A 19,063-nucleotide genomic window follows, 5' to 3' on the forward strand; every position below is an offset into this window, starting at 1 on the left:
CTCCAAAGAATAAGGGGTAGCCACTCATTTGCCTAGTGGTATCCATGCTTAAGAAGAAGAAGCACAAATATGATTGCTAAGGTCTTCCTCCACTCTCTTTCTCTCTCACTCTTTTTTTTTTTAAAGTAGAATGAAAATGTAGACGTCAAAGCTTATGTCATAACGAATCAAAGGCAAAATAAATGGATTAACTGAGGCATTAATGGCTGCTACTTGCCTAGGTCCAAACATACGACGAATGACACGCTGAAATTGCAACTTACTACCAACAACTATGTGTATTTCTTGCCTAGCATAAGAAATCAGCCTACGGTATAAGTCTTCTTGATTCATAAAACTAAGCTAAAACAAGATGAAAATATGCACATCAAAGGAAATGGTGTAATCTACAATGGGAAGTATGGAAGGATTAGGTGATGCTAAAACCTCTCTTAGTCTTTCTATACCAAAAAGAAGAACCATGCGTTGTTGGTAGAACATTTTTCTATCAATGCAAACATTCACTCTAATGGAGTGCACCCACCAATGACACTGGTTGAATTGAATCCCAAGAGGATTAGGAGGAGGTGGATTATTCATGAAAGATCACATAAAAGTACCAACTTTCCTTCTTAAAATATGATACCCAACAAGCACACAAGGAAAGAGATCGATGTACCTTAAATACCCATTCAAAAACTACTCGTTCCTCAGTGGGGGCACCAAATATGAGGCGATCCGGGGCGGGCAACAAGAAGAGCGGCCTCTAAGCACTCCTCAAGGCTCCCGTGTTGCTCAATGGGCTTGGGGCACAGCGCAACACAAACATAAAGAACCCCAAAACCACACACTCAACAAGAAAAGGGGGCACCACCTAGTTATGTGTGTGAACTAGGACACAAAAGATCTTTCCTTGTAGCCAATCAATACAAGCTAACCATATACATCAATCAAAAGGCACACACACCATCAACAAACACTCATAACATATGATATTATGTGTGGTTGAGGAGATTAGCATAACACAAATAGATGCACACCAAACTTGGAGAAGAACTTAGAGAGACAATATAAGATTGATTTTGTTGTCGGCATACACACGGTCTTAAGGTTACGGGAGCCCTCTCACCATACAACCCTCTTACCATGGAATGAAAGGCAACAAATCAAAAATAGGCCCTCAATCCGCCAAGCATAAAATCACACCACAAAATACAAGGATCAAATTTACCTTAAATCAAACATCGGACCGCTTCGCTAAATCAACTTTGGAGATGTAGGAGTCCAAGATTTTGTACACAATTGCACCCAAACTACTAATCTTATTTATGCACAAAGGCAAGATACAATTATTATAGGGAGTATGGCATCACTCAAGCCCTCAATGACATAACTAGCTTCAAGCTTCTCTATGCAATCAAAGGTATTGATGTATAGAGAGAGCTCACAAGTTCACTATCTCCTTACACACTAGAGTTGGGAGTGGTGTACAATGTGTGTAATCTCCTTTTTCACAAGGAATGGAGGGGCTCTATTTATAGGTTTGAGAAGCCCCAATTAGGATTAAGCCTAATCAATTTTACTATGGGAAATCATAGATTATGGATTTTTTATTTTGAAATGAGAGTGGGCCTCTTCTTATCCCTTGAGTCACATGGATGTGGGCTCAAGGTGAGAGAATTATTGAGGATGAGAGGAGAGTGTGATGTAGAGGTTGAGCAAATAACTTGTAGTAATGCCTACTCAAAAAGTAGTAGAGTGGGTGCTTATTTACATATGTTAGTGGTTAGTAGTTAGTAATCACTATAAAAGGTTAGTAGTACAATGTACAAATGGGTGAGAAGGGCTGAGAGGTTGAGTGAGAGGAGTAAAGATTTGGAAAGATCCTTTGTGTGGTTGAAAGCTCGAAGAAGATTGGATTCTCCAATGTGTAGATCTTTAAGTTAACCGCCGCCGATCTCCTTCTTGCATTTGACGTCACAAAAGTTGATTGAGGTGAAGAACATGGGGGTTTTTGTAGATGGAAACCTCATATTTGCAGAGGTTAATATGATACATTCATGCTGAAATTTAATGTATTTTTTGAGATTGGGAAAATAATTTAGTAATATGGGAGTAGTAGGGAGAGAAATGGAGATGAGTAGGGAGAGAAATGGAGATGAGGTATGGGTGTAGAGTAGATATGAGAGCAAATGGAGATGGAAGGAGGGGGCAAAGGTGAAGAGGGTGAGAGAGGACATGAAGTTTGCAAGTTTGATGGAGTGAGAAAGGAATGAGTAAGTGTGTAGGTGATGAATGTGTAAGGGAGGTGAGAAGAGACTAGGTGTACCTTGCCAAAAATTCATATCTCACCGCCATTAGCTCCAAAACTTCTCAAAGAATTTGAGCATATTACTGAGCTCCTGAGCTAACTTTTGTTTTTTGATGACCAATCCAAATTCGAAGTGGAGGCGGGCGCAAAAAATTCAGTAGAATCATGTATTTTTTGAATTTTTAAAATCTTTGTGTGGATCCCCATTGGTAGAATTTCTTGATAGCTCCAAGAGTGATCCCTCCAATATATCATAACCTGACCTTAGAGACTCAAGTGTATGTGAACACTTGCATGGAGGAGATTTTTTCCATTTTATAAAGGATTTACATAATAAGAAAAAAAAAAGCTAGTATTTAACTAGTCAACATATCATGACAATATGGTTATTATGATAGGAAAATAAAATAAACAAAGAGATCTAATTGTGAATAAAATATACAAAAATAATTGATATATGAAAAGGTATTTAATGAAAATATATAAAATATTTAATAATAAAAAATATAATGCAAAAATACTAGACTATGGAAATCAAATGGGAGGGAGACCCTCATTATTTTAGGGTAGATGAGAGAATAAAAGATGAAATAGTCTAAGGGAAAAAGTGATTTGGATAGTAGGCTTTCTACATGGTGTGGGTAGAAATGTGAGAGCATAGGATTTACTTATGCATGGTGAAGTTGAAGCATATGTACAATGATGGTCCAAAAGTATTATGAAGAATAATAATAATCGTAATAAATAAATAAAAATATATTTAGGTTTTGTAATACACACACCTAATGAAGTATTTACATAACTAGAGAAAATAGAGACCCCCATATTTAGGCCCTTATATAAAATGAAATATTTACACAAAATGGGCCGTAATAATTTTATTTATTTTTGATGAGCAGCTAGCAAAAACTTTTTTTTTTATAATATAAAAAATATATAGAAGATATGGGTAAAGTCCCTAATGCACACACGCCTATTTACAGTGAAAAGGTATTTATGACATATGTGATTTTCCTTGGCCGAGGTAGCTCCTTGTGGTAATGTGGATAGCCGAAAAAATGGCTCTCAATATGGATTCGGCTAGTAGAGGTAAGCCCTCTTTGTTTATGCTTCTTCTATTTGTATTTTGCACGCTTGGGTGCTGGTGATTATATTTAGGGTTTAGGTATGCATAGGCCGTATGCCGTATGGCTTATGCATATGGCTTGCACAATGATGCACAGCCTATGCATAGGCCATATGCATATACAACCTATGCATACGGCTTATGCATAGGCCTATGCATAAGGCCTATGCATAGGCCTGATGCATAGGCCATACGCATAGGCCGTATGTATACGACTTATGCATACGGCATACGACCTATGCATAGGCCCTATGCATAGGCCTTATGTATATGGCATATGACTTATGCATAGGCCATATGCATACAGCATACGGCCTATGCATAGAGATATGGGGCATTGTTATAAGCCATCTAGAATGCTGCTTATGTTAGGTTAGGAGTGGTTATAGTGGAGAGGGAGTATCACAAGTTATATTTTTTGTCTAAGCTTGTGTTGTTGTTTTCTTTTGGTTGGCTTGAGATATGCGAGGTAAGTGGCCTTATTCATTCAACCTGATGTTTATTGCACCCTTGGGTGCTAGGTTTACGAAATGGACTTATGCATAGAGATATGGGGCATTGTTATATGCCATGTAGAATGCTACTTATGTTAGGTTAGGAGTGGTTATCCACGCGAGTAGGTAGTTATAGTGGAGGGGGAGCCCTCGATCTTCTTTCTATCCTTCTCTTGCAAAAGAGGAGTTGTCGTTGGCTTTAATAGTGGGGAGCATGTGGAAAGTCCTCACAAGCTATCATTCGAAAGGGACACTGTCCACCCTACTTGTATAAGCAGTATTGTAGGAGGTCTTAACAATGTTCTAATATCAGATGTTGTATTCCTTTGTCTAAGCTTTAAGTATGGCTTGGGTTAGAGCAATCGTGTTTTGTTGCCTATGCATGTATGTAGCAGCAATGTCGATTGACCCATTACAAGATCCAGATGTGGCCAATCTACTATACATTATAAATGAGCAATATGGGCAGTAAGCTTGGTCGCAGTTTACATAGACACATGTATGGTTCCATCAAACCTTTTCATATACACAAAGTTAATCTTTTATGCATTCTATTTGTCTTATATTTTAATCTTATATTTAGTCAGGCCAGTCGTCAGCATGGGGGCAGACTATCTCACTTGGCCAGTCGCCGATCGTGGGGTCAATCTACCGCACTTACTTAATCGGGGCAGACCATGCCTTTGATAGGTGCGGGGCCGAGTGGTGCAGGGCCATCATGGTATGGGTGTGATGAGCCTACACCACCTTCCTCTACTAGAGCCACACCCCTGCTCCCTCACGTCTATCTTCGCTGGATGACGACGTAGTAGGGAGTATGGGGGGTAGTAGACATGCTAGTGTGGGGGAGTCAGCTGCTTTTGCTTTGGCTAAAGCAGCACTAGGTCTCTCGATGTGTCTCCCCAATAGGGGGGCTCATCATCTACACATTATGAGCCAGCCCCCAGGAGACCCATGCCATCGTTCGATCCATGCCTCCTACCATACACCGTGGATGCGGATGGTGCCCTCGTGAGATGGATGCATGAGGAAAGAAAGTCTTGAATCGTATGCATGTACTTGCAAACCTAGAGTTCTTCAAAAAGGAAAAGCACAAGATGAACTTTCTAAGCAATATGTTATCGATGTGCTTAAGTCGGAGTTCCCTGTGCCATATGTGGGTTTTTGCTTCGCTAAGGAGTGGATGAAGCGGTGCATAAAGCTTTTGCTCTCTAATAGGAGAGCAAATATCAAGAGAGTAGCGATAAATAATTTGGAGAAGCCTAGCGTGTGTATGGCCGAGGATTGGAGGCAGGCACGAAGTTTCGTGAAAAAGCACCCAGGTGCTTTTCAACACCTAGCGGCAGCAAGTACTTCCCGACTATGAAAGCGAGGGGCTTCGCACTTCGGCTCCAGCGGGAAACCCTCCTTTCTTGCTTGTTTCATAAGTATCATTTCGTTTTGTACTAAATTGTTTTCTTGAAATAATTATATTTTTTCTTAATTGTTTTTTGTAGAGGGAGGTTGTTGGGTGTGACCCAATAAAGCAGGAATATGACTATGGGTATAGAGCCTCCCGTCCACAATTGTGGGTGTGGATGCGTACAGGAGGTGTACGCTTGGATGAGTCCGTTTTGGGGACTCAAGCTGATGAGGTAATGTGTTGCCTAAACCATTCTCATTTCTACGTCTAATTGTATTTCCATGCTTTCCTTACCTTACGCTTGATGGCATGTATGCATGATAAAGGGAAAGAAGAAGAGGAGGATCCAGATTATTAGCGTGAAGCAAGTGAAGAGGACGAGGAATCGGATGATCAAGATCACTCGGAATCCGATAAGGATTCCAGTTAGACGCTTGATGGCATGTATGCATAATAAAGGGAAAGAAGAAGAGGAGGATCCAGATTATTAGCGTGAAGCAAGTAAAGAGGACAAGGAATCGGATGATCAAGATCACTCGGAATCCGATAAGGATTCCAGTTAGACACCCACCTCTTTGTATCTCTTTTGTAAAAACTTTATGTATATATGGCCAAAGGCCCAACAATTTCTGAAATACAATAACTTTTTGGGCTTAATTGCATTCTCCACAATGTATGTGTTTCTTGTATTTGTGTTTGTGATACAAATCTGAATCTGTGACTACATTTTTTTTTAAAGAGCTAGGGCAGACTGGGGGAATCCTGTGCAGGCTCCTGAGTCTGCTCCAGCTCTTTTTTTGTTGTGCAAGGCATTCGCTGCTCGGCAGCAGAGTGAAAATATAAGTCGCTGTTGAGCAACGAACCCGTTGCAACAAAAATAGTAGTGTTTCTAGCAGCGAAAATGACCCGACACCTAGCTACGTTTCTAGTTATAAAAACGCTGCAATTTTCATTGCTAGACCCTCTCTTCCTAGGGGGAAAGACCAAATGCAACTCCCTAAACCTCCCCTTTCTGAGATGGAATCCTTGTAGCTACCACTTGTCTCCTCTTCATCGGATGATTCTGACTCTGACTCTGAACTTTCGGAAGTTGAAGGTTCACCTCTTACCACTTTCTTGCGATGATGACTCTTGATGTTTTAGTGTACCTTCTTATTCTCACCGTGTAGAATAAGATCACCTGTCTTCCACTTTTGAATTGTCTTCACTTGGTGAAGCCATGGCCTACCCAATATCAATGGGTAAGCCCTAGCATCAGGCTTTGTAGGAATGACCTGGAAAGTTGTAGGCACAGAAATACCACATACATCCACTCCCAAATTCTTGACAATTCCTAAGGTTTTCACCCTAGTATTATCAGCAAGTTTGATGCGATAGGGAGAGTTAGTAGAAAACTTTAAATCGGCATCTTTCATTGTTTTTTCACTCATGACATTGATTGACGCACCTCCATCAATGTATGTATTAGAAATTGTTTGCCCCTCAATGATGACATCAATCATAGGCACATCATCTCCTACATCAATATCCACCTTTTGAGCCATAGGAGTCCCATTATCCCTCTTCTTCTTTTTCTTAGATTCCCTTGTGCTAGCCAGCTTACCCCATTCCTTTCTAAGCTTTGGAGAGAATGCCAAAAGCTACCCAAATGTGATTTGTGCCGTTTTCTCCCTAAGATCTGTTAAGAGGTCATAACTAAGAGATCCTTGTCCAAGAGGAAAGTCAGATTGTCCAATTTTTCTCCTAGATGACTTCTTCTTCTTCTTGGCTCCTAGTTTTACGACCCCTTTTTGCCATTAATGGCATCAATGTTTCCTCTTCTTCTTCTGAGCATGTGTCCTCTAAAAGTGCTAAACTTTTATCCTCTCTTTTCCTCAATTTTGGACACTCAGTGCGATAGTGTCCCTTCTCTTGACATTCATAGCATGTGACACTACTTCTATCCCTAGGTTTATCCTCAACTCGTGGAACCCTAGGTGGCCTTGCGTTGACTAAGTGTAACTTCAAATCAAAAAATTCTGCCATAAGTTGTGCAATGTTATGATCCAAGGATGGAGCTTGCACCTGAGATGTTGAGGCTATCTCTACTTGTGGTGGTGGGGTCGGCACACTCGGAGAAGATTGGAATGTGGACGCAATATGAAGAGTAGCCTCCTTCTTCAAAGCAATACGAAGAGTCTCTTTAAAATTAGTGGGATCTTTGCTAAGAACTTTTCTATGCAAGCGGGGATCCAAAGCCATGATAAACTTGCTCATCTTAAGGTACTCCATTGCTAAAGAACTCTTTGAATCTCCCATAGAAGGTGAAAAAGAAGAAGCAACAACATGTAAAGCAGCTTGTTGATATTTGATGAACAAGGCTTCATACCCCACTGAAAAGGCAAAAGCTGACTCTCCTTCCTTTTGGAAAATCTGATCCAATTGCAATAGTAAAGAATTTGGTGACTCCACTATCCCAAATCTCTCCTTCATTACTTTGGTCAACCTTTCCCAATCATTCTTGGACTCCTCTAACAAAGCCTCATGCCAAGCTAAGGCCACACCCTCCAAGAAATCTGGAAGTATTTCTGCCCTCTCCTTCATAGACCAACCCGTCAAGCGGCATGCTCGGTTAAACTCTCGGAGATAACTCCCCGGGTCTTCTCTTTCTGATCCTTGGAACATCGGAATGTTGAACATCTTGCACCAAAAGATGAGTAGCAACAAGGGAGATTTACTTATTTCAAAATAACTTTTCTTTAATCATGCGGGACCTTGAGGTTAAAATAGAATAATTCTAAGTAAAACCTGCCCGCCGTCAACTCCACCAAAAGATGTGACACAAAGTTGGGGTTTTGACTTTGGTCACTTCTTAGAATCAAAACACACTTGTATGAAACCTCACAGCCTCCTCACCTCCCTTTCTCTCCCTAGGTTAAGATAAAGATAAACACATCAAAGGTGAGATCATAATTCATGGAAGGAAAGATGAAAGGCTCGGGAGAAGCAAGAATTTTTGCCAGTCTTGCAGCTCCAAACAAGAGGGCAATTTGGAAGAAAATCTTCCGACTCTCAGGATTATGTGAACGAAAACATATGGGGAATGTTGGTAAGGTTCATCCATTCGAATTGGATGATTTGGACAGAACATCTTCAAGTAAAAGAATATAGCAATTACTTACAAGAGGATAAGATACATGGGATTTGCTTTTTGATAAGAAATTAAGAGGAATTAATCATTATTAAAAAGAAATAATTACCAAAAATCTATAAAAATAGAGATACACAGAGAATTGCAGTTTTAAATCCATATAGACTATACAAAAGAGGATAACATAGGTATGTAGAACTTGAAGAGAGCTTCGCGCCTATATAAAAACTTTTGAAAACGGACAACCAAGCGAAAAGTTATGAGCATTTTACTACAAGACTATAAAACTGCCAAAATTCGCCTAAAAGTTAGCAACTTTGGGAGAAATTCTGATCATCAATGAAGTAAAGGATTAAGAAATTAGTTACATGAGTGGGAAGAGCGTATAAAGAGCTTCCTAGCCATATGATCAATTTTGGAAACCAATACCCGAGTGATGAGTAGTTACCGGTTGAAACTTGGGTCTTAGACCACAAAAACTGCACTTCCCTCTCTTTGCATGAAACCTCAATTTTCACATAGCCTCTTGCCTTTCATCTCCTTCATGATTCAAGCTAGAGGGTAAGGGTTAACATTGCTCAGCGGACAATCGTAAAGATTTACCTATGGTCCCCAAAGTCTTTCCACATGCTCATTACCGCTAAAACCATTGGTACCTCCAAAGGAGGGCGGCAATAAGGCAAGGGCTACCTTGAGAAGTCACAGGCCCACCAAGATAATAACTCCTTATCCCACTTATCATGAATCATCAAAGAGGTCCAAAATTGGGTTAAGCATGAGGAGCTAATGCTAAATGAGACATTCACATGTAAAGAGAGTGTTTGAATAAGAGTTTGAAGATAAGAGAATGGCAATGACACAAAATGCTCAATTGAGGAGACTTCATTCATTGATTTGAAAGGGAGAGGAGGGCTTCTTTTATAGATAGAGAATCACCCTCTCTTCCATTGTTACAAATTACAACATAAAAATCTTCAACCCTTCAGTGACATAAGGGTAGATGTCACCATCAATTGTCCTCTTAGGCTAAGTCTTCTATTGATTATTAAATGGAAGACTTTTTGACTTTGAAAGTGTGATGAGATAATAGCCAAGTCTAAGTGGCATGTAGGTGTAGATCCCACTTACACATGGCGGAATTCTCCTCTTCCATGTAGGCATTCTAGAAGAATCTTTCCCAATTATGCACCTACACACACTCCTCCACATGCCTTCCACACTCCCCAACTTGTAGCCTTATGGTGAATACTATATTAATAATATAATAAAAATCCATGTGAGCGTGAAGGCCCACTTTTCCTGGAGGACAAAAACTTTCACAAAGGTGTACTTTCATGGCATCCCATGATAACTGATTTTGGTTCCAGTGGTTGGATTGACAATAGTTCTTCCAACTAATCCGGGCATTGCTCACAATTTTGAAGTGAGCAAGGGTGAACTTGCTTCTTTCATTGTATCCATCTACATCGAAATAATCATCCATGGACTCTATCCAAGCCTCTACTTCTTCTCCCAAACTCCTTCGTTCACCTTTGAATGGCTCCATGAAGGACTTCTTTAATGCCATTATCGAAGCTTTCTTGGCGAGACACTTTCTCTTGCCTAGAAAATATCCAACAAGTCTCTCAGAATCAAACTCTCTTTCTTAAGAAAAGGTCTTTACTTAGCTCATCTATATAAATTTCATGATATTTCCTATATGATATAATAAGTACAACACTTAACATGGTTAACTGCTGATACACTCTCCATCCGCTGATAAGTCTACTCATTTAAATCAACTCCTCCATAAAACCTTACCTCATATATTATAGGAAGAGTAATACTCTCCTTAGATTTCTCTAATAGGCTGAAGCAATAATTATTTGTCGATAGCTGACTAACTTTACTTATATCCTTGGTCATGGGCATGTTAACCTAGAATTTCCATCACAATAAAATTATGAAAGGGTAAACTTTCAAGTTTCCCTTGGTATTACTAGAGATTTTTGTTCAACTATTATTTTATTTTATTTTTTTGTTCATTGAGCCTCCTATTCTTGTCGGATAATGAAGATAAAAAGAAAATCATACAAACTTCAAAAAAGGACTAAGTGTCATCAAGAAAACAATTCAAAATTTAATCTTCCCTTACAATCTACCATAAAGCTATCATCCATGAAAAGTTTAAAATTATCAAATACTTATCATAGCATCACATTTGAAGGCACTGAAGATTAACACACACGAGAGTTTCATTTTTTTGGTAACATCCAAAGTTAGACCCACATTTTTCCAAGATGGGGTCAAGAACCTGAATGACCGTCCTAGTATAAAGCATCTAGTGATGGAATTCACACGTAGACTATTCTAACCTATGTTGGTACCTTACACAAGTCTCTCTGAATGGAGTTATAATCTTAAGAACTTATAATATACAAATTAGTGAGATATACAAATTAGTGAGATATATCCTAAACATTTCTCTAAACAAAGTTTCGGTCTATCCTTCTAGTCATTTAGTCACACTAATCTCTTAATTAGATCACCCTATGTTTTTCCTCAAAAGGTTTCCTCCCCAATCTTATTTCTCAAATTTTATTGTATAAATATCTTGCATGTACACCGCAAGAAAGATATACAAACACAATTTCATAGGATGATTGTCTCAACATGTGAGGATATTGAAATAACTTCTATGGCTAGTAGAGATGATTGATTTGTTCTCATATGATAAACAATCACTTATTTTAATCCCTTGATAGTTAATCTTTAAATAGAAAATCCTAGAAACTAAGATCGACTATGATACCCCTAGCTGGCTCAAGCAGATCCTTTTGATAGGCAGCCAAGTCCCCTTTTGTCTTCGATTGATGACACCTTGATCTCTCGGAAATACGAGGATACGAGCAAACGAAGGGACTCTATCTTGCACAGGGGAAATGTAATTATTCTAATAGGAATATATTCCTCTCATCAAATGACACTCAATGTGCATGATTGAGGATTGAACAAATTCACACTTGGTTCATGGAAGCTAACGCATTTTCCCTCTTTTCTTCTAAGGCAAGACCATAGCTCCTTCTCCCAAAATGGACTTGTTTGGGTGCTATTCTATTACAGATCATAAATAATAATTATGTTGGAAAGTTACCTGACTCATCGGGTCCACCCATCCATAGGATGGTGCCATCGAGGCATCTATCCACCCACTTTCCACCCATGCACCCAATCATTTTTGTTATCTAATTAGGTCCTACCACACTGTGAAACATATAAAAACAGGTTCTTTAATTATTTCTTGTTCACTGATTGATTAAGACAGGTATTCCAAAAACAGTTAAAAACAAATGGATCTTCAAACATACTCATAACATTACCACTTTCTCATTACATTACTCACATGCTCCTAGGAAACCCTTGCACAACATGGGCGACATGGTTCCTGAGGTAGCAATTACTCCTAGAGGGGTCTAGAACTCCAAACATCACTCATCCTTGCTAGGTGAGGACTACTAAGTGGGTCCCCAGTTCTCCATCCTTGGCATGGCAGAGCGGTGATGTTTAAAACTCAGAGCCCCCATTGAGTCCCACCTGCCCCCTCCGAGGGGTCTGCCCCTTAGTTGGATTTTATTTGTACCACTTTCCCCTCACACCCGGAAGCAAGCAGCTCATCCACCTAGATGGATCCAACTCCGAGCATCTAGTGGGTTGTTCCCCCAAAGCGGGAGGATAGCTTTAGGGTGGACCGGTGATCAATTGGCGATAACCAATCAAACAAGAGAAAATATAATTCCATATATTTAAGTAAAAAAGAGAAAACAGTCTTTTCAACTTGAGATTACAATAAGGCATTTGCCGTTGTTTCATGGACGATATGCCCTTCTTGTTCCTTTTTAAGCAAGTTTTTGTTTAGGACTTCCTAATCTTACTAGGTCGCATAATGCAATGGTTTATGCAAAACTTAAAGAGCGTTTCTAACCTAGACGATATCGACAGCGACGGCAGTGCATTCAATTAATCTAGGATGATTAATCCTAGAATATGGTAGGAAGTCCTCTTTTCAAAACTTTTACCATAGCTCCGCTGCTATTACTGATAATTCTCAATAATTTTGAAAACATAAAGCTTAGTAATATCATAAGATAGAATAACCATTAATTGGATCAATATCCAATTATGGACTTGATTCCTAATTTTTCCATGAAGTAAATAGCATAAAAGCATTAAAAAGCCACTTATTTGGCCTCAATTTGACAAGCATAGAAATTATTTTTAGATTAGAGAATTTCTTTCATTTGAATATAGAATAGATCATAGGAATGACCATTCTTTGGGGGAGAGAGAGAAATGCTTTAAAAAAAACATTATAATCAGGGATTTCATATTCATGTAATCACGTGTTTTTTTTGTGATTACATTGTTAATTCACAAAATTATCACTTCACAACTCTTCACATTCACAAAAAATCATAAAATGACGTGAGAGACACGGGCAAAGCAGGTCATTTTTGTGGGCAACATGACACAATGTCTAAAGGACTTGGGCGATAATGCACCAACACATGCAGATCCAGCAAAGCTAGAGCACTGGACGAATGTATGGCGTGCGCAGAGAGATCCAAATCCAAGAGAGCACGCAACATTGATATGCAAGATGTCCTTAGTCACAAGGCTAGGACATTGTTCTATAGTGCAGCCTCCTCTCAACATGCGGGAGAAGTTGGGGCGAATCGAGAGCATCTTGTACGCACCCGCTACATGTCACAGTGCGCCATCAGTGTCTACCTCGTACCCGAGGCCATCAAGCATGGAAGGAGGCTTGGCAAAGGCAGTTATGGAATTGTATCTGAGTGTCATATAGAAGGGGTCACCTGGCTGCCACCTGAAGTGCAATATGTTGTAAAGGATTTCAGAGGAGATGAAGTAGAGAAGCGAGAGTCTTTCGCCCTAGAGGCGAGTGTGCAGTTGTTTCACAGGGGCATCGTAGGATGCATAGCACAAACACACGAAGAGCCGTGGTCCCTCATTTTTTCGCACTTTAATGGAATGGACTTGGGTGACATGCGAGAGTGTGTCCCACCACCAAAGGGCAGATTTGCCAACATCTTGGTGGCGCAACAGGAAATTGCTAGACGCCCTCCCACACAGAAGCAGAGATCGAGATGTGCAAGCACATGCTTGAGTGGGCACCTCATTTTATGAATGCCCTAGTGAAGACCATGGCGCATGTGCATAACAAAGGGATCATCCACTGCTATGACCTGCACCATGGAATATCATGACAGATTTCACAAAGGAGGGTATCCCTCGGATTGGCGTCATTGATTGGGGCTTGGCACTGCGAGTGGGCATTGAGCAGCGGATGACTAATATTACAAACTTGCAAGAGCACAAGCTACGTCCATGGAGGGCCCCTGAGCTTTTTAATCTGACGTCTGCCTACCTGTACTCTAAAGCCACTGATACATATGCAGTGGCTTTCTGCATACTGCAATTATGCAAGTGGTGCAAAGATTTTTCAAAGCATTACAACATCTCTTGGAAAAATTAGAATCAAGTAGACATAGGCATGATAGCAACTATGATGAGCAAAAACTATTTGAAGCCACCATTCAAGCAAAGGAAGACTATGCAAAATATGAGTGAGCATTTTGACATGTTAGAGCTCAACCCAGAGGTGTGTCTGCGACCACTAAGTGAGATGATGCCTAGATATTAGTTCATTGAACTTTCAAAAAATCCCATCACATATGGATATGTTTTGCAAATTATAATTGTAAATGGATTTTTGCGTATAGTGATGGATTCTCACATGCTCAATCTCTCTCACATCTTATGGTGCAAAGCGTTTCAATACCCAAAGTGGTGTATTGTGTATATGATTTTAAGTTGTGGTGCAGTTTTAAAATTTGTATATAATATGATGCAAGCATAAACTATTTCAAGTGATGTTTCCAAGTGACGGTTATAAAATGTGGACCGTGGTTCTTAATTTGTATATAATGTGGTGCAAGCATAAACTATTTCAAGTGATGTGGACAAGTGACGGTCATAAATCATAGTGTATATAATATGTGCAAGCATAAACTATTTCAAGTGATGTTTCCAAGTAGTGGTCATAACCCGTGGTGTTTTCTCTTGAGTTATGCTTAATTTCCAAGTAGTGGTGGTAGATTTTCTCTTATGTCATGCCAAACTTTATATTGTGTCATGCTGAATTATGAAAGCAATGTTCAATTTTAATATTGCTCAATTAGCCAGGTATGGACGAACGCAAAAAAGCTAGAAAGGCATTTGAGCGCCTACGGCTACTTACAGATGCAACTGGTCCAAATGACCAGGCAAGGCTTGCTGTGCGGATCTCTGAGTGGGCACCGGCTAACGGCAAGCAATGGAAGGACATAAATAAAGAAGTGTCCACAGATATGGTCAAGCAAATATGGCCCAGTGTGTCTGATGAGCAAATCCGCAAGGGCAGATTGAAGCTAGACAAGTGCATTGTGCCAGAGATTTGCACACATGCAAAGGCCATATACCTTGCATGCACAGGCAGCACCTTGAACCACACAGATTGCCCACTGTGGTTTGCAAAGATGCTTTATATGCAGTATGTTTTACAATAGCCAGTGGACTTCAGCAGCAAGACACCCAACAAAGCTATAGTGGACATCCGCACTGAGGCGGTAACTGTGTCACGTGAAGAGCTAAGGCATGGTCTAACCGGAGCTACTATGCAGACCCATGATGCCATGGAGGAGTTGCAGACACAGCTACGTACCTCCACGCAGACCACAAGGGCAGATACAAGCGAGACCAGAGAGTTGCAGAGGGATATAAAGCTACTGCGATGTGAGCTTTGTGACATGGAGGAGCGGCTTCAGTAGCAGTCGGTGATGACCATGATCGAGCATCCCAACGCGCTGCAACCACCTCCACCTCACACACCGCATGCCGAGGGGCCCTGCCCAATTCGTGCCCACTTCTTCCACAACTGGAGTGGTCACTATAGCATAGCATGTGGCCACATGTATCATCTACCATGTCTCATGCAGAACATGGTCAACAAGGCTACGTGTCATATATGTGCGACGCCCATTGATGACGAGTTGGTATACTCAATGTTCAAAATGGAGAAAGACTATCAACGTCTGGTGGCTGCCACTGCTAGAGACTTGAATTTATCTTTGTAGAAGCTACATGAACGAATACTTATCATTGAAGAACACTTTGTAATTCTTGACTTTTGATTAAAAACGGATGTACCATACTTTTGATATAGTTGTCACAGTATTTGATGTATTTTGAATCTTGATGTATTTTGCACGCTACAAATGCGGTGATGATGTCAAGTCTTTCGTTCCAACATGTATTAACACTTGTAGTCTGAATATGTCAAATTTATGATAAGGAAGTGCAATGAAAAAGATGCTCAAATTCAACTACAACTTCATAGTACAATTCTACATCAATTATTTCATGAATTCAAACGCAAAACATAAGACTTCTTACAATTCAGAGATTCAGGCATAGACTACACAATCGTGCCTGATTGTATAAAGCAGTTTAGGGTAAAACACAGTCATCTTCATTCCCAAAATGAGTACAATATATCCACGAGTTATAGGCTTCTAGGATTAATACATTGAACCTTAATAAGTATGCCTTCAACAAGTCTTCTGAATAGTCTTACACTTGTTCTCTGCACTTGATAAAAATAATGGCAAAAACAGTCTAACACTTGTTCTGCACTTCATAAGATGATATATCATATGTCTAGATCACTGCTCCGCAATAATCTTCTTTGTCAAGTGCTGGCGGCAGGACAATCATCCACCTCAAGATTTGCATCCAATTCAAACAAACTACAACCACCCAACTCACGGAAGTCTAGTTCTTCAGATGAAACCTCTTGCCCTAGCTCATTGTCCTCTTCAATGCTATCCACAGTCCACCGTGGTCTCTCCTCTTCATACTCTTCTGATTGAATCTTGCTGAGTAGCCTGTGATTGCAATACAAGTATACCAACTTCTCAGCACGATTGCTTAGAAGGCGATTACAAATAGTGGAGTGCACGTAGCTGTAGGTACTCCAATTTCACTCAGAGCTAGAGTTGGCAGCACACTGTGCAAGGACTCGCACAGCCAATTTTCGTAATGTAGGGACTGAAGCACCATTCATGAGCCACCACCTCCAAGCTGGTTGTTTTGATGCAAGGTTTTGAGAACAAACTCAGAACTAAAAAGGCCCTCCTTTAATCTATACTTTTTTAAGTCAATGAGACGGCTTGCGCTTGATCATCTGCATTGCTATAGAAATTGCTGATCACATCATAAAAGTCTTCAATCACCTCTTCATCTAATTCATCATAATCCATGTTCCAATACTCTGGATCAAGCAAGAAAGCAACACTGTGCAATGGACTGTGCGCACTGACCCATCGAGCATGCACATACTTATTTAAGATATCCCTCTTAGTTTTATTAAATGGCACTTTCCATGGCTTTATCAAGCTATTTGTAGGCTCTGAAGGAGAGTTCAAACTTTCTTGAACATTGTACCAGCCCATATACACCTTTCCTATGTTGGCTAACTTTTGGTCAAACTGTCACAAGGATAACATTACAGGCCTCATTACCACGTATGTATCACCCACATCAGACCATAAATGTTTGTCACATCAATGAGGACTTTCAAAGACACCACCTTTGTTTTGACTGTTAGCGATTGCTGAGCTTCCCACTCATAGAAAGATGCACACACAAATGTCTCCATTATAGCATTTTTATTTTGTAGTTTAGCAAACTTTCCACGGTGTAGAAGTTTGTGCAAAACCTTGTTTCGCATGGTAGCTTTAGCATGGTAGTCATACGTTGACGATACATATCCAAAACACGTTGTCTCTTCAAAATGAATTTCACCACCTTCCTTGAGTTGTCTACAATGCTTTTGAACCATGCAGTATCATCTTTCTTATACCAATCTTGCAACACAAGATTCAAGCTGTGTGCATTGCAACCAAATGTGTGTAAGCTAGGGAAGCGCTCCTCCAAGAGTCGACCAGCTGCTCTGCAGTTTTTTGCATTGTTCCATGATCACCTGTACTACATTGGGAATACCTATTTGCTGAATTGTCTCTCCTATAATATTAGCTATATAGGCCCCTGTCTTGATCTCACCTGAGCTGTCCACTGCTTTAATGAAGCACTCCCCTCGAGGACTAAATACCATAACATTAATTAATTGCCTATGCTGAACATTTGACCATCCGTCTCACTGACTATAGTGCATCCTGATTGATCAATTGATTTTAGAATCAACCTATCAACTTCCTTTTGAGTGTCTACATAGCATTTGTCCAATAGTGTTGTTCGCATCTGATGATATGATGGAGGGCAAAAACCAGGACCATACTCACCGATCTTCTTCCACGCATGCTTCCATGGATCTCGTGTCACCATCGACATAGAACCACCTGTAAAATAGATAGCTTGAGCAAGAGCAGACTGCGCCGCCTCAAGAGCAGTTGATCGAAAGCTCTGATCGAGAATCACTTGTCTTGCTCTAGACGTCCCAAAATTGTATCCAGGTGACCCATCTTGATAACTAACTCTTTCTGTAGGTGTAGCATTCTGCATGGAGGGTGCATCACTATTTTGTCCCCCCTATGTAGGGGAAGCAGTGCGCTGATGATGCTCTGAGGTCACAACACTTGGAACTAGTATTCTGGGTCGCTTTGCATTAGCTACACCACCCAATAACTCTCTTAAGCGTTTTGTGGCATTCTCATGGCCTATGCCATTGCATCTACCTCCATTTGCCCTACCACTTGTTCCACTCCTCCCTGACCCAAGGAAGTGTTCCCTAATACGAGGTGCACCTCTTGATTTTTCCTTGCCACATAATTTGCAACGCCAATCTACAAATGATCTAACATTCTCTGCAAATTGCCACTCATGCCCTGGCACCTTACCACCAACCTTACGCTTACCTTTATTGGCAACTCTATTATTTGATCCTTCACCAGTGGATGGGCAACTAGAACCAACTTCGTTGATGTTTTGGGAGCCAGCATTAGCATCCATGATAACTTCACAGAACACCTAAACATACATATAATCACAAAAATGTTTGGTTCTAATAATATTAAAATCAATTAAAAATCTAAATAATAAGATGCAAAAAGGGATGTGCAGGTAGAAAATAAGCAGCAAAAATAAAAATAACGTGAAATCAGTGTAGAGATTAGGAGCGCTCCATTCCAGCGATAGAAATGAGCCCCAAGCACTTGCACCATCTAAACCCTCCACGAGGATGCTTCCTACCCAAACCTATTTCCAGATGGGGATAGACACCCAAGGGAGGTAACTATTCATAAAATACAAGTACGTCGGTGTAGTGATGAGGAGCACTCCATTCCAACAATAGAAATGAGCCCCAAGCACTTGCACCACCTAATCCCTCCTCGAGGATGCTCCCTACCCAGCCCTGTTCAAAGGCAAATAGACACCCAGGGGAGGTAACTATTCATAAAATACAAGTACGTCGGTGCAGTGACGAGGAGCACTCCATTCCAATAATAGAAATGAGCCCCAAGCACTTGCACCACCTGATTCCTCCTCAAGGATGCTCCTTACTCAG

At 40.3% G+C, this 19,063-nt stretch overlaps 1 pseudogene; it reads right to left on the reverse strand.

Annotated features, from left to right (window-relative positions):
• Positions 1-16,228: 16,228 nt before the first annotated feature.
• LOC147629231 (uncharacterized) lies at positions 16,229-17,197 on the reverse strand (annotated as a pseudogene).
• Positions 17,198-19,063: the final 1,866 nt, after the last annotated feature.

Source organism: Cibotium barometz, chromosome 18, assembly GCF_041138505.1.
Source record: "Cibotium barometz isolate CiBa-2024 chromosome 18, ASM4113850v1, whole genome shotgun sequence".
Taxonomy (NCBI): Eukaryota; Viridiplantae; Streptophyta; class Polypodiopsida; order Cyatheales; family Cibotiaceae; genus Cibotium; species Cibotium barometz.